General features: G+C 42.8%; 1 protein-coding gene across 8 annotated transcripts in view; it reads left to right on the top strand.

Moving 5' to 3' along the window:
• Positions 1 to 8,706: 8,706 nt before the first annotated feature.
• Positions 8,707 to 15,704, top strand: part of GPR1 (G protein-coupled receptor 1) — a 54,876-nt gene continuing 47,878 nt past the window's right edge. For 6 of the 8 annotated variants that reach the window (XR_004969177.1, XM_036318858.1, XM_036318853.1 and 3 more), the window contains exons 1-2: positions 8,707 to 8,926; positions 14,063 to 14,185. The gene's annotated coding sequence lies outside the window, so the exon portion shown is untranslated. The remainder of the gene's footprint in view (positions 8,927 to 14,062; positions 14,186 to 15,704) is intronic. The other 2 variants (XM_036318855.1, XM_036318861.1) reach the window with 1 other exon arrangement.

Genomic DNA, 15,704 nt, shown 5'->3' with positions numbered 1-15,704 from the left:
TCAGGCGAGGATTTAAAAAAAAAAAAAAGAAACAGTAAATTAGAGGTAGAAGGTTGTTGACATTACTTCAGTGACAAGAATTTCAAGGCTGAGGTCACTAGGATTCTGTTTTGTAACTTCTCCATGTACTTCCAAAAGAGCTGCTGAAATTTCTTGTCATGTCACCCTCCAAGGCATACCACCCAGGCATAGCCAGCTTTCCTTGAAGTGTGGTTCTGATGATGTGAAAGAAGAAAGGAATAGATTCTAAGGAGGCAATTGCTGTCCCTGCGGCAAAGTGAAAAGGTAATACTGTGGTTGGTGGAAGTGAAGTTCTTGCAATGTCGTGAGGAAAAGAATTTCCTGAGACTCACATGGTAAGATGAGGAATGTTTACTAGTGTGGAGATAATGAATGCCTGAGAATTCCAATCTTGTCTTCAGCAGGGCCAGAGTAAAGGCCACTGCCCATAGCTTCTGCTCCATACTAAAGTTCAGTCCAGCCCCGACCAGCATCGTGCAGGTGGAGTCTTCATGGCCGTGAGCCATGTGGCCTTGAGCCATGTGGCCGTAAGGCCATGTGGATGCGCAAACACAGGGGCGAGTGTGGGCCACAGAGCAAAAGAAAATAAGAGAGGGATCTCTTTGTCTGGGGATTTTAACCAGGCGCTTCTTCAAACTGACCAATTAACCTCCCAAGGTTTCTGATGGGGTCTACCGCCTAGCGAATCCATTGTTCCCCAGGCTAGTCTGACAGGCAAGCACCTCCCCTGCATCACCCTGACTTCTACTTACTGTGCATGTGCCAATCTCCCTCTTCTCCCCCAACAATCCAGCACCAGATGGGGGAAGGGAGGGTGCTAATCCCCTTGGAGGAGCAATACTGTGTGAGGCTGTAGCTTCCTGGTGAGGCTTCCCAGATGACCATGCTTACAACGTCTGAGTTCCCTTTGCTCTCTTCCCTTTATGAATATTAACTAGCTAATCATGACAATAGCAACACGAGTTCTTCATTAATAGATAGGACAACTGGAAAGCACCTGGGTGAACCATGGCAAGTAATCATAACGTAATTATTGATTGAGACCTCACTCTTTATGTGCTTTACATATACTGTCTTTTTTCTTTTTGTTTTTATACTGTCTTACTGATGCCTCACAACAACACTATGCTGTAGGTAAAATTATTATCCCCATTCTCCAGATAAGAAAACCTGGGCTTGGAGCATTTCAGAAATGTATTTAAAGTCGTTCAGAAAATCAGTGGGGGAGCCGCTGAAATCAGAGTCCCGGTTCTCCTAAAGCCAAGACTTTGCCGTCAGAATGTGTGATTTCCCTTCTGAAACAACTGACTAGTCACAACATTGCGGGTCTCTGTTCTAGAGACGGAAGACCGCTCCTGGAAAGATGTGTGGTCAGAGCCTTTCTCAGGCCCGGGCCCTTTACCGTATGTGCAAGCGCGATGCTAATCAGTCTGTCTCTGCTTTCCCTCCCAATGAGTAATTTCTTCAGCGCCATTTCCATTTTCTGTTGTTTGCATTTATCATCCTTATGAGCACTGGTACCATAATGACTTGGGTGTTGTGTGTGTGTGTGTGTGTGTGTGTGTGTGTGTGTGTTTCAGGTAAATTTCCAAGTGTGACATTTATTACAATGTTTTGATAGCTGAAATTACAGGAAAGAAAATAAAATATTAAGTATGCTCTTTTTATTATGCCTTAAAATGCCATAAATTTGTGTCCCTTGGAGAGGGCTGGTGGACTATAACCGAAGCTATAAACTCGCAACTCTGTTGCTAACTGATCTGGGGGATGCAAGGGAAGCTTTCGTTTCCCCATTTCAATATGTTTATCATGCAACAAACATTTCTCCTCACTTTGCTTCCTGGGCCTCATAAAATGGAAATGGAAAATATAAAATGGCTTAATAGCTGAGCAACACCAAATAGCATGCTTGGCATGACTTGACATTTTTAAAATACAGAGTCTCATTATTTTAAATATGTCTCATTATTGTAATTATGCTGCTACAAATGTAGTGGATAACACATCATATCATTACTTAATTTTATGGAAAAGCTTTCTAAGTTGTTTGTTGACAGATACTGCCACGTTCTTGTTCTATTTGCCTAAATGGCAGCCTGTGCTAGGGTTTTATAGTTCACTTTAACATTTCTTAAAAATGTGCTTATCTTTGGGATCCAGTATGATAATGCTTTATTTCTGTAGAAGATGTTCCAGGAATTGTTTTTGAAAACAGGTGTGACCGCACTGCACTTTTGTGTTCTAGGATAGCAATAAGGTTGCTGCTTCTTAAAATGCCTCAAAGAACAGCTGGAGATTGTGATTTTATGCAGTCATTAAAAACATGTTTTTGAATAATATATAATGACATGGAAAATTGCTCATGGTTTAAGCACAACAGGCAAGTTACGAAATTGCGACTACAACTGAATCTTGCACAGATATTCTTAAAATATAGAAATATGCCAAAAAGCCAAAGGATTTGGTTGCTCAATATGGCCGAGTTCGGGGTGATTTTAATTCTCATCTTATGCGCTTGGTATTTTCTGAATATTCTAGGATCAAAATCATATTTTTAATTGGAAAAAAAGTTATTTTAAAGTTACTTTGAATGTGTGGGTGGAAGATATGATGGCATGACATTGACTTGGGAGCAACAAAGCCTAAACAAACAGCTGACGCCTCATTCCACAGAGAGTTTCAGTGCTAGGATGCCAAGCGTCTTTGAGGACTGGTAAAAATAGTGGCCTGGGCCCCTCTCTAGCCTCTGCAGGAACTCCACCTGGACTTGTGCCATCCTGGCAAGTCGGGCTGTCCCTGTCAGGCCCAGCTGGTACTGTCCTTTCTACCCACCGTGCAGTTGGTCCCCTTACTCCTCACGCTGCCCTTCTTCATGCTGGATACTTAGCTTAGTGTCCTCCCTCGACTAACCTGCCAACTGACATTCCTTTTAAAAATTCGGTACAAGAGTGGGAGTTCTTGTTTAATGGGTGTAAATTTGCACATTTAGAAGATTAAAAAGTTCTGGAAATCTATTTTATGACAATATAAATATTGAACTACTGAACTATATACTTAAAAATGGTGAACGTGATAAATTTTACATGTGATTGTTGTTGTTTTTATCACAATTTAGAAAAAAGAAAGAAAAAAATTTAAGAATTCAATACAGAGGGCTCCAACCCAGCAGAAGAAGCCCAGTGGACATAAACATATCTTGCTGAGTTCAGGAGGTTTACTCAAGGGAATCAGAATGTGCCACCCAAAAGATGCGTATTTGGCATAAGGATTATTTTGAGCTGAAGGTAATTTAAAGAAAAGGCAGACATAGGAGGAACTCTCTGCCCTCCTTTTTGGGGGTTAGGATATAACATAGGAATTAGGAAGGAACACACACATTCAGACCACAGTGGAACTGTAATAACAACCTGATTACTAAATAACAGGAAACAAATAAAGGGAAGACTAAATAGTAGGCCATTTATACAGCTTTGCCAGAAAGCTGCAGTTAACATTCTCCAAGCTCTAACCGGTTTGGCTCAGTGGATAGAGCAGCCGTGGGCAAACTACGGCCCGTTTGAAATTAATAAAACTAAAAAAAAAAAAAGACTGTACCCTTTTATGTAATGATGTTTACTTTGAATTTATATTAGTTCACACAAACACTCCATCCATGCTTTTGTTCCGGCCCTCCGGTCCAGTTTAAGAACCCATTGTGGCCCTCGAGTCAAAAAGTTTGCCCACCCCTGGGATAGAGCCTCAGCCTGCGGACTGAAGGGTCCCAGGTTCGATTCTGGTCAAGGGCATGTACCTTGGTTGCGGGCATATCCCCAGTAGGGGGTGTGCAAGAGGCAGCTGATCGATGTTTCTCTCTCATGGATGTTTCTCTTTATCCTTCTCCCTTCCTCTCTGTAAAAAAAATCAATACAATATATTTAAAAAAAAAAATTCTCCAAGTCTGTCCCCCACAAATCGCTGTGAGATGGGACTGGACAATAGACGCATGTCCAGTAAGGTCTGCGTGATGTGGGAAGGTGCTTACTTGTCAGTCACATCTGGGGGCGAGTCATTGGCCAGAATAGGTGTGACCACTACATAGATCTAAGATGCCTCTTGAACAAAGGAGCCTCTCTCTTTCTTGCTGCTCCTACCTGATTCCTGTTGCAGGGGGCGCACTCCCCTGAGCTCACGTGGCTCATGGCCATGTGGACGCAACACAATGGCCTAATGGGCTGTGATTAGCTAATGTTGTACTGTATTCAGTTCCACCATGGCACAGGCACTCAGGACCCTGGCCCTCCTCTTAGCTCTACTGGAGCCCCAGCTACACTTTTTGCAGGACTGGGTTAAGAGGCATGGGACTTTACAACCCAAGAAATCCACGTAATTCCAAGCCAATAGAAACCATTCACTCTCCCAAGCGAGTCTTAGAAAATTCATTTTCTCACGATATCCCAAGAGCCACCCCATTCCCACTGATGTCAGAGAAAGGGGACCCATTGATTTCTCTTGCAACCATATCACCTACTAAAAATTTGTATGTGCCATGCATTTCCTAGTTGTTTGCTTCCCACAATATATCACCCCTAGAAGCACAACTGCCACTTTCTTTTGTCTAGTCACTTCTCCACGATTTATTGTCCTTTGTCAACATTGTTTGTAAGCTCCCAGGCCTAACTGCTTCTTTGGATTTTAACTTCTTTTTTGTGAAATTGCTGTGTACATGAGAAATAAACCTTTCCTCCTGTTTACCCTTTTCGCCGGTCCCAGCAACAGAATCTAAGAAGGTGGAGGGAAAGTTTTTCTTCCCCTACATTACCTTGATGGTCCCTGTGTGCCCTGGCAGTGGTACACCTGTATATTGACCTGTGGAACAGATCAACTTTTAGTATCTCCCCTCCTTAATGTGACCCAATTATTTTCAGTACTATCATGAAATGAAACAAAAAGAAATGCGGTTGGTGAGCTTTTTTTTTAAGTGACTGAGCCTTTGTCTATATAATTACACCAGGAAACAAAATGAAAAAGAACTAAATAATATAGCACAGAAAGAGGAACATGAACAACTATTTTTTCAACAATTTTTATATCAAACAGTTTGACTGTCGATCCCTTGTTTGCAGTCTGATATAATATTTTATGCAAATATAAGTGTCCAGGGACAGGGCTCAAGACACACTACCCCAAAATATGGCACCTTGGCATATTGAGTATTTTAAGCCGAAGGAATCTGAGAAGCAGCAGGTGCAGGCGGAACCTGCTGCCCTTCTCCTGAAGCAGATGCCTTGCTGTCATGTGAGAGGCGCCCTACCTATGCCGAGGCAAGGACCGTCTTTATCTCCAAGACACCAAGAGGAATTTGAATGAACAGGCCTTCCTGTTTCCCCCAGTTTACTATCCTGAGCTCAACTCCTTTTTTGTCCTATCACAGCTTTTCATGACTTGCCACACACCATCAAACCCAGCATAGCGACACTCAGCTTTAGCTCTTTCCTGGGGTCTTCATTTCCTTAGGAAGGCTCCTGTGCCATGTAAAATGTACATTAAGTAAATTTGTATGCTGCTCCCTTGTTCATCTGTGTTTTTGTTATAGGGCTCCTGCTTAGATGGACTGGGGAAGAGATCCTGTTCCCCTTCTACATCAGAAATCAATAACTGAATTTTCATTAAAACTGATATGTCTCGCCGAAACCGGTTTGGCTCAGTGGGTGGAGCGTCGGCCTGCGGACTGAAGGGTCCCAGGTTCGATTCCGGTCAAGGGCATGTACCTGGGTTGCGGGCACATCCCCAGTAGGAGATGTGCAGGAGGCAGCTGATCGATGTTTCTCTCTCATCGATGTTTCTAACTCTCTATCTCTCTCCCTTCCTCTCTGTAAAAAATCAATAAAATATATTTAAAAACAAACAAACAAACAAAAAAAAAACTGATATGTCTGTAGAATATACAATGTAGGCAACTCTTAGAACACATCGTTGCTACAATGCTTTTACTTCTTGAATTCGTCTTTCATTGTAAAACAATTTTTAAATGAAGTGTAATTTTTTAAAATATTATCCACATTCAGTTTTTAAAAGTTTGTGGACTAACTGTACATTTGCCAAGCCAAGGACAGTGCACCTTGCAGCTCCCCCTTGGTTTCACCATTTTACATTTTAAGTATAAAGAGGTTGAAAGACCTTAAGTTCGTTTCTTTTGTTTGTTTTGTGTGTGGGTGTGTGTTTTGTTAATCCTCACCTGAGAAATATATATATATATATACTTTAAACATTCTTTTTTACTTTATTTTTATTTATTTACTTATTTTTCCATTGATTTTTTAGGTACTGTGGAAGAGAGAGGGAAAGACAGAGAAACATCGATGTGAGAGAAACACATCAATTGGTTGCCTCCTGAACGAGCCCTGACCAGGGCCCAGGCTGGGGAGGAGCCTGCAACCAAGGTAGGTACCCTTGGCCGGAATCGAACCCAGGATCCTTTGGTCCACAGGCCAAAGCTCTATCCACTGAACCAAACTGGCTAGGGTCCAAGGATATTTTTTTCCATTGATTTTTTTAAAGAGAATGGAAGGGAGAGGGAGAGACAGAGAGAGAAACATCGACTGGTTGCCTCCCACACAGGCAGGGGTTGAGCCTGCAACCAAAGTACATGCCCTTGACTGAAATTAACCCTCAACCCTTCAGTCCATAGGGTGATACTCTAACCATTGAGCAAAACTGGCTAGGGTCAGTTCTGTGTTTTCATCTCTACCATGATCGTGCTATCAGTCTGTTTTTCAAATGTATCATTTAAATGTAGGGCAACACAAACTGCACCAATAACTTGGAGCCATTACCAACTTAATCTCAAAAGAAAGATTAACTGAGTCCATGTGAGGCATGGGGGTGGCTCTATAAATGGTAGTTTTTTTTTTCAGTGACCTTCCATGTAAAACACATTGTTTATTTAAAAATATTGTTTATTAAAACATTAAAATAAGAATAAGGAATTAACATTTATGTAATCCACATTGCCTATTAAAAATAAAATTTACATATATAAGTATATATATGATTAAAATGCATCATTATCATGGCAATATTTTTATCTTATTATTTTTTAAAATATATTTTTATTGATTTCAGAGAGGAAGGAAGAGGGAGGGAGAGAGAGAGAGAGAGAGAGAGAAAGAGAGAGAGAGAAACATCAATGATGAGAGAATCATCCATTGGCGGTTGCCTCTTCCATGCCCCACACTGGGGATCAAGCCCGCAGCTAGAGCACAGGCCCTGACTGGGAATCAAATCTTGACCTCCTGGTGGATAATTCGACACTCAATCACTGAATGACACCGGCCAGGCACAGCAATATTTTTAGAATTTAAGCCAACAACAACAAAAATATATATATATATGTATGTATATTAGAGAGAGAAACATCAACCTGTTGTTCCACTTATTTATGCATTCACTGGTTGATTACTATACAGTGGGGCCTTGACTTACGAGTGTCCTGACTAACGAGTTTTTTTGAGATACCAGCTGTCTCCCGGCTAAATTTTTGCATTGAGTTGATAGAGTAATTTGAGTTAACAAGCTCCTTAACGAGCTCGGTGTCAGAACGAATTAAACTCGAAAGTCAAGGCCCCACTGTATGTGCCTTGACTAGGGATCGAACCCACAACCTTGGTGTATGAGGACAATACTCTAATCAGCTGAAGCACCTGCCAACAGAAGACTTTTGGAGGGGAGGAGTATTTCATCACTGACCTTGTTTAGAATTGTTGACACATAAAAGCAGAAGGGCCCTGCTTTTTATTACTGTTTTTAAATTCCCTGCAGGCGGGACACTCCTTTATTGCTGGCAGTGGGCAGACCGCTGCCCATGGCACCTGCACTGGCACACTGCTGTTCCACAGTTAAGCTGGTTAAGTTGGTTTTGTCAATTTCCTCATATTGTATAATGCATTCAGATTTTACTAGGGGATTCATATTTTTTAAATGAGCAAACATAAAATTCCTTATGCATTAAAAATGAGTGCTTGATGACTTAGCTTTCTGTGTGCTCAATTTTCCTAAATTGAGAAAAACTCAACAGGAAAATAATTAAAAAGGGGCACAAGGGTTGAAGGTGCAGGATCCCGGAGGGTCCAGATGGATGTTGTGGGTGAGTGACGGGGGCAGGGGAGGGAGGTGAGGAACTGGAGGTCACACCTGCCAGAGGTGGTCAGGCAGCACTGGGAGCCGCCAGTACTCAGCCTCCTCCAGCTGTCTCCTTGTGGGATGCAGGCCTGTGGTTACCAGATCTGGCCGTGTTTTGTGGTTTTTTTTCAGGAGCTGATAATCTGGATCTCCTGATTTTTAAATGATGGGAATTAATTCAAACACTAAAAAACACTGCACAGCACAAACAGAACACATCAGCAGCTGCAGGATGCCCCAGGCAACCACTTTCCTAATGAAAAATGCAAGCCGTGCTTGAACCAGTTAAAGAAGTCAAGCAAATGCGCTTTCTTCTCCAAACCTTTTTCTAGCCCAAAATGTGACATTTTAGGAAGATCCAGATACACTTACATCATAACCATAATGTGCAGTTTAACAAGAAAAGTAGCATAATTAGAGTAAATAGTTGGGAGCGGCCTGAACTCCCAGAGCAATCCTTTCTCTTGAGTCAGGGCAAGGGTGGTGTCACCCAGATGCCTGTCGACTAAGTGATACACACCAGATTTATTTAACCACTGGCAAACTGCATTTTTTTTTCGAGAGCAGTAAATTAAGAGATTATTGGCCTCCCTTGGTTACAAAAAGAGGAAACAATTTTTCCAAGACTCAGGGTAGCCGCAACCAGTTCTCCCAGAGAAATTATTAACCACCAAGATTCAGAGAACAGAGCTCGAGGCTTCTGCCCACGACCCTCCCGGTGGCTGCCGCCACAGGCACCTTTCCAGAGGTGAGTGTTTTCTTTGCCTTCCAAAAGCTTCCGGGCCTTGAGCATCTGAGATTTAGTTAAGAAAACCAGGCTAAATCCTCCTATTTGGACCTCATTTGATTTGGCATTTGGCATATTAAAAGGGAAGGTTTATTCAAATTAGAGATAACAATAGAAGCTGTTCCCGACATTTCTGCAGGTAATTAGAGCTTTGTGTATCTTAATTAAAAAGATGTAGAGCTAAATCCCCTAGCATATTTACTCAGCATCCTCAAGGCTCAGTTCCTGCAGGGGCCATACAGAATTAAAAGCAAGAATGTGCAAAAGGCTTTGTCCTCAGTGGCCTTTAAGAAGTCTCTGGTTTAAAAGGCATGAATGCTGCCCTTTATGGCCAGGTTGGCATGGCTCCTCCATGTGACCTCCCAGGGCCACTGAGTCTGCGCTTGGGCGTCCTGTTTCAGTGCCGAGGAAAAGCTTTGCTTGGGTCCAGCCTCGCTGTTCAACCCAATCAAGGCCCCAAAGTCTAATCTCCATCCCTGCTTACCCCGAAGAATCAGGCCTGAGAAAGGCACGTACGCAAGGAGACAGTCACCTCCTTGCATGACAAGAGGAAACACATGGAAAGCAGGGAAGTGTTTCTACTTTTCACAAATCGGTCTCTTTTATTTAAAAACTGTTCATGTGTATACTATCTCTTTTCCAGTGGTTATGTTCTGGGATGATTTTTTTTTCTTTTTTGGACAAACAACAAAAGGATTAGAAATGACCATTAACAAAAATAAATATGTTGACGCAAGACACATCCAAACCTCAGAGGCAAATTCTCAGTGGATTGAGAAAATGCATCAGAGAATGTCAGTTTTGCAGCTTATTTTATACATTAGAATAAAAAGAGGAGACCTAAGGAGGGTTACATGAAGTCCATTGGTGGCAGTGAAACCAAAATGTGGGGTTTAGGTCTGAGTTCTTTGTCTCGCAAAATCAGTGAATGAATTTGTAGACAAAAACAGTTAGCAGAAGCAAAGTTTATTGAGAGAAGCCAGTCCTGGAAAAGGTGCAGCTGGGATTCCCAAAGCAGATCCGTGTCCAGAGCTTTCATTTTATGTTGCAGCCTGGATTGGGGGGGGGGGGGGGGGGGGGGGGAGAGAGAGAGGGAGAGAGAGAGAGAGAGAGAGAGAGAGAGAGAGAGAGAGAGCGAGCGCGAGCGCACTTTTTTGTCTAGGGGCAGACACATGCCTTGCTAGCTCCTGATTGGTTCTTTCTTTCTAAGAATTTTGCCTTAGTAACATTCTTGGGATTGGTTATACGCCTCACTGCCTTGTGATTAGTTATCTCCGTAAGCTGCTTGTTTTAGCAACATCCAGACATTTTAAAGTTTATGTCTCCTGTGTGCCCTTCTTTCCCTGCCCAGCTGGGTTGCCTTAGTAACTCTCCCCAGTTGGTTCCTGGGTTCTACTTCCTCTCCCCCATGGCTCGTCCCTGTCTACCTCGTTTCCTTCTGTCTCCTCAGCAGATTAAAGGGGCAGGAGAAAGCAAAGGGTAGGGTCTCTAGGACTGGACACAAAGTGACACAAAGAGACACGTACTTATTTTACTTGGTGGGTACAGAGTAGGTAATAATGTACAGCACAGGGAGGTGGTATTCGGGGAGCAAGGTGACAGTGAGGGGTTGTGTGTGATCTCAGGCTCTGGTGCAGTGGGTGTGCCCTGAGATTCTGGGAAATGAGATTACTCTGACATTTCAAAGGTCTGTTATCTTAGATGCAAAAAGACAACAGACAGGTTTGACTTTTCCCTCTAAGGTTATGCTCTTACCCCATCCCAGTGGTCCACCATTTCAGCAAGACAAATGATGACACTAAGACTTCCAGGAATGCAACCTGAATTCCCTGACCTTATTGCTGAGTTTCTACAGTCACAGAAAACCACACATGAGACAGATAAATCAGAAGTGCATGAGGGCGCGCGCGCGCGCGCACACACACACACACACACACACACACACACACACACACACACAATCACCTGATTCTGAAGCTAAGGGAGAGGAGAGCAAATCAAAGAAGAAAAAAGAAGTGTCATTACAGCCAGGAGGCTTTCCCCGGGGTTTGGAGTGGAGCAGATTACTGGAGAGACTGGCTCCATTGGAGAACTCATGTTCCTGATGAAATGGAAAAACTCTAAGGAGGTTGACCTAGGCCAGTGATGGCGAACCTGTGTCACCTCTGACACGTGAACTCATTTTTTTGGTTGATTCTTCTTTATTAAATGGCATTTAAATATATAAAATAAATATCAAAAATAGAAGTCTTTGTTTTACTATGGTTGCAAATATCAAAAAATTTCTATATGTGACACGGCACCAGAGTTAAGTTAGGGCTTTTCAAAATGCTGACACGCCGAGCTCAAAAGGTTCGCCATCACTGGCCTAGGCCCTGCAAAGGAAGCCAATGTCAGGTGCCCCTAGGTTGTCATATCTTTCTACGGGGAAAGGGTGATGTGGCGTTCCTACCCCTCAGAGGATGTGACAAGAATTAATTGTCCTGAGTACCTGCCCCTGTCACATCTGACTGTGGGTTTCAAGTGGGGAGGAGAAGGGAGTTCTACTTGACACAAAGAGGTGGCTTGAGAAGATGTCCTTTAAAAAGCCAGTATAGTTTCTGTGCCCTACAGCAGGCCCTGTGCTTTAAAGCCTTTCCATGTTGTACAGTTTGCACACCAATCCCAGGGGTGGGGGAGGTATGTTTCAAGGCAAACCATTCTGTACTTTGCTGAGAAAAGCAAAGGGCCTTCTATGAGGAACACAACTTGCAGAGTAGATGTGTGGGAGAGCAAGAAGACACTGTTGATCAAGCAAGTCAAACTCAAAGGCTAACACAGGCCAAATAAAGAAGGTTTAAGTTTATGTGGGCCGCAAACAAACAAAAGCTTCAATTTTCATAGAAACGTAGGTTTATTTCGATAGACACATGCTGAATACAAAGGGCTGAAATAAATGAGTCATCGTTAACATAAAATAACGGAACATTTTAATAAACATTAATATTTTTCTTGAACATTAACTTATCAGACACTGAACAACTGCACAAATTAATAAGCATAACGCAAATAAACCTATTTTTCTTGTTCTCTGAAAGTGAAATATTTTCTGTTGCGCACACCAAACAAGTCAGTCCAAGACTAATGATGTGGCAATTGGCTACTAAAATATTCGCTGCTAGTATTAGTGGAGAGAAATGGTGCGCCTGTGCGTAACTGTGTAAAGCATGTAAGGCAATGGTTCTCAACCTTCCTAATGCTGCGACCCTTTAATACAGTTCCTCATGTTGTGGTGACCCCCAATTTCATTGTTACAAATTGAACATAATTAAAGCATAGTGATTAATCACAAAACAATATGTAATTATATATGTGTTTTCCAATGGTTTTAGGCGACCCCTGTGAAAGGGTCGTTCGACCCCCAAAGGGGTCGCGACCCACAGGTTGAGAACCGCTGGTGTAAGGGAAATGAATGCAACAGGATTATAGTAATCAGTCATTAGTGAACATTGTAGTTCGTTATTAATAATTATGTATATAAAAAATAATTATGTATAACAGAATATTGTAAAAATTAAGTTATGGAATTTTTATCAAAACGTTTCTTATATACCGCTATATTGGCTGGGCCGCATGCGGCCCACGGGCCACAATTTGACATGCTTGCTATAGATCTTCAGCGAGCATCTCCTTCCCAACAGAGTTAACTGCATTTCTGCAACATAGCAAGTGTGTACTTTTGGGCTATTACTGGCATATCATTTGGGTGTGGGAGGGATGAGGTGGACAGGAAGGGAAATGGGTAGGATCGTTTTTTATTAAAATTTTGGGCCTGTTTGGGGAAATGGTGAAACAATGGAAGGAACAAACAACTAATGAAGGCAGGGGGCGGGAGGGGGGGGCGCGGGGGGGGGGGGAGAGAAACTTCCCTAGAATAAGCCTTCCTGGTACTGTGGGACCACATTATCCAATCAAGAGGATGTTAATGCATCCTTTGGATTGATTTATGACCAAAAGGGGGCAGTGGGGATGAAAAGGGGCCACATACTAAATCTGACAAGTTCAGGGGAAGCCAGTATGGTGGGCCACACAAATGCAGAGACTGAAAGTAACCAACCACACAGGAGCATCTGAACACAATTATTATTATTATTATTATTATTATTATTATTATTATTATACAGATACTGTATCTTTTTTAAAAATTGATTTCAGAGAGGAAGGGAGAAGGAGAGAGATAGAAACATCAATGATAAGAGAGAATCATTGATTGTCTGCCTCCTGTATGCCTCCTACTGGAGGTCATCGACCCCACAACCCCTAATCAGGAATCAAACCATAACTACCTGGTTTATAAGTCAATGCTCAACCTCTGAGCCACACCAGCCAAGCCGAACATAATTTTTAACTAAAAGTGAGTTATGGCAATAATAAAGTCTCATCCCAGACCTTGACAAAGGTCAATCTCTACCTTAAGGGAGCCTGTCTATTGCCTTTTTTTGTATCCAAGATAACATCACATTTGAAATGTCAGAGTAATCTCCTTTACTGGACCCCTCGGGGCACACCCACTGCACCAGAGCACAAGATCACCCAGGACCCCTTTTTGTTATCTTGTTCCCTGAATAGCATCTCTATGTGCTATAAATGTGGTGTGTACAGTCAGTGCCTGGGACTGAACTCCAACTCTGCAACAGGCAGTAGAGGCCATCTTACTAGATCTCCAGTGAACTGACTCACCAGCTTAACCAATGCACCACCCAACAGCCTGGCTGATGTCCACTGCACTCACTGCATGAAGGGTGGCACTTCAGCTTCAACTATTTTTGAATAATGGACCAACTGTAAGGAATATATATATATATATGTGTGTGTGTGTATATATATATATATATATATATATACACATCTTAAGGGAGCGCCTCAAATGTACAGCTGAGACATTTGATTTACTGTTCCTGAGTTTTTTGGACCAATTTTTATTTTTTATTTTATTTATTTATTTGTTTATTTTTATTGATTTTTGTTTTTATAGAGAGGAAGGGAGGGGGACAGAGAGTTAGAAACATCAATGAGAGAGAAACATTGATCAGCTGCCTCCTGCACATCCCCTACTAGGGATGTGCCCGCAACCAAGATACATGCCCTTGACCGGAATCGAACCTGGGACCCTTCAGTCTGCAGGCCGACGCTCTATCCACTGAGCCACACCGGTTAGGGCATTTTGGACCAATTTTAAAGGTAAGTAATCATGTTTCAACTCTATTGTTTTAGGTGGTAGCGAAACATAAAAATGTGTACACTTTCCTGAGTTTCGGTGTGTACTGTGCTTAAACTATGCTTGGCACCTAGTAACTGTTTGCCAAATGTCATTTCTCATCCTTCTCTATCCTCTGCTCCTCAATGCTTGCCGTTCTACCACCAAAAAATAAACTCGAAACCGTGTAAAGTAACCAACACTTAAAATTCTTCTCAAAAATGTCTTTTGTGGGTGAAATTGTGCTTTTGTGTGGCTACAGAAGGTAGCATCTAACTAGTAGTAAATACTAACGTTGCTGAAGCAAAGCAGTGGGAGCTGGTGCGTAAGCAGAAGTCTCCAGCAGAGTGCTCTACTACTTGCTACTCCTTCAGCCGGCACGTCTGTGCTGGGGTCATACTGAAAAGAGACCAGGATTATTACTGGTGGCTACTTCTGTGGAATCAAGGGATTGGGACCCGAGGGAAAATGTGAGGGAGCACATCCTCACAGGCAGGGGGAAATGTGTAGTTTGAGAAAGCATCCCCCAGGGTTATTCCCATTTGCTCCCACTCCACCCTTACCCACTACTCAGAGGATCCTGCTTTAAATTTTCTAGACTTGGTCTTGGAGGGGAGGAAAGAGCATTTTCCCTCTACCTTTCATTGTTCGTGGCTAAGACCCCGTGTAAAAAGACACGAACAGGAGGGAGGGGACAAACACAAAACAACTTTAATTACGTGCATTCAGGAGACCCACAAAGATACCAGCCTCAAATGGTGGCCAGAAGATTGAGGATTATAGAGGATCCTGAGCTAAGGAAAGGGATAGGGGTCTGGGATTTAAAGGAGGGGAAGGCAATTCACAGGAAGGTGAGAAGAGGAAATGTTTGGGAAACAAAGGTTGCCCTGACAGGCAGATAAGCCTCTGGGATGAAAAAATGATCGCCAGTAGTAGCTCTCTTCCTGATACAGGCCCCCTTTCTAATGTAAATGTCTCTTATAAATGTAGATTTCCCCTCACAAAAGGGTAACTCCTGCCTGCTTTCCAAGCTTCTTCCGGGTCTGCAGTCTCTTCAAAAATAATCAGCTCAAAATAAGCCTCATGCTAAAGAGGCACACTTGGGGTGGCACCCGGTGCTCCCGGCAGCCTCGCACAGCAGTCAGACACAAAGCCGTGTGCTCCTCAAACCATGTCCAATTAGGTGGCCCACCCATGTTTCAGGACCTAATAACATTCGATTTCCAATATCACATGGTCAAGCTGATGTTAGACCTTCCCCAAATAATCACGTTAGCCCTGCAGAGGGAAGCTAACCACATCAAGGCCTGCTCACCTTCACCCCCCGCCCCCCCCCCGCCCCCGCCCCCCAAGCTCGCCCTGCGAATTTCTGAATTATGAGTCCTGTTTCAGATACACAGACGAGCCCGTATCTGCCAGGCCCACGAGGGAGATGAGAGATAAAAATCCAACCTTTAATTTCCTCAGAGCCTGGCAAGCTGTCTCTCAACCTGCCTCAGTAAA

Source organism: Myotis myotis, unplaced genomic scaffold, assembly GCF_014108235.1.
Source record: "Myotis myotis isolate mMyoMyo1 unplaced genomic scaffold, mMyoMyo1.p scaffold_m19_p_8, whole genome shotgun sequence".
Taxonomy (NCBI): Eukaryota; Metazoa; Chordata; class Mammalia; order Chiroptera; family Vespertilionidae; genus Myotis; species Myotis myotis.
This window is presented reverse-complemented; position numbering and strand designations above follow the sequence as displayed.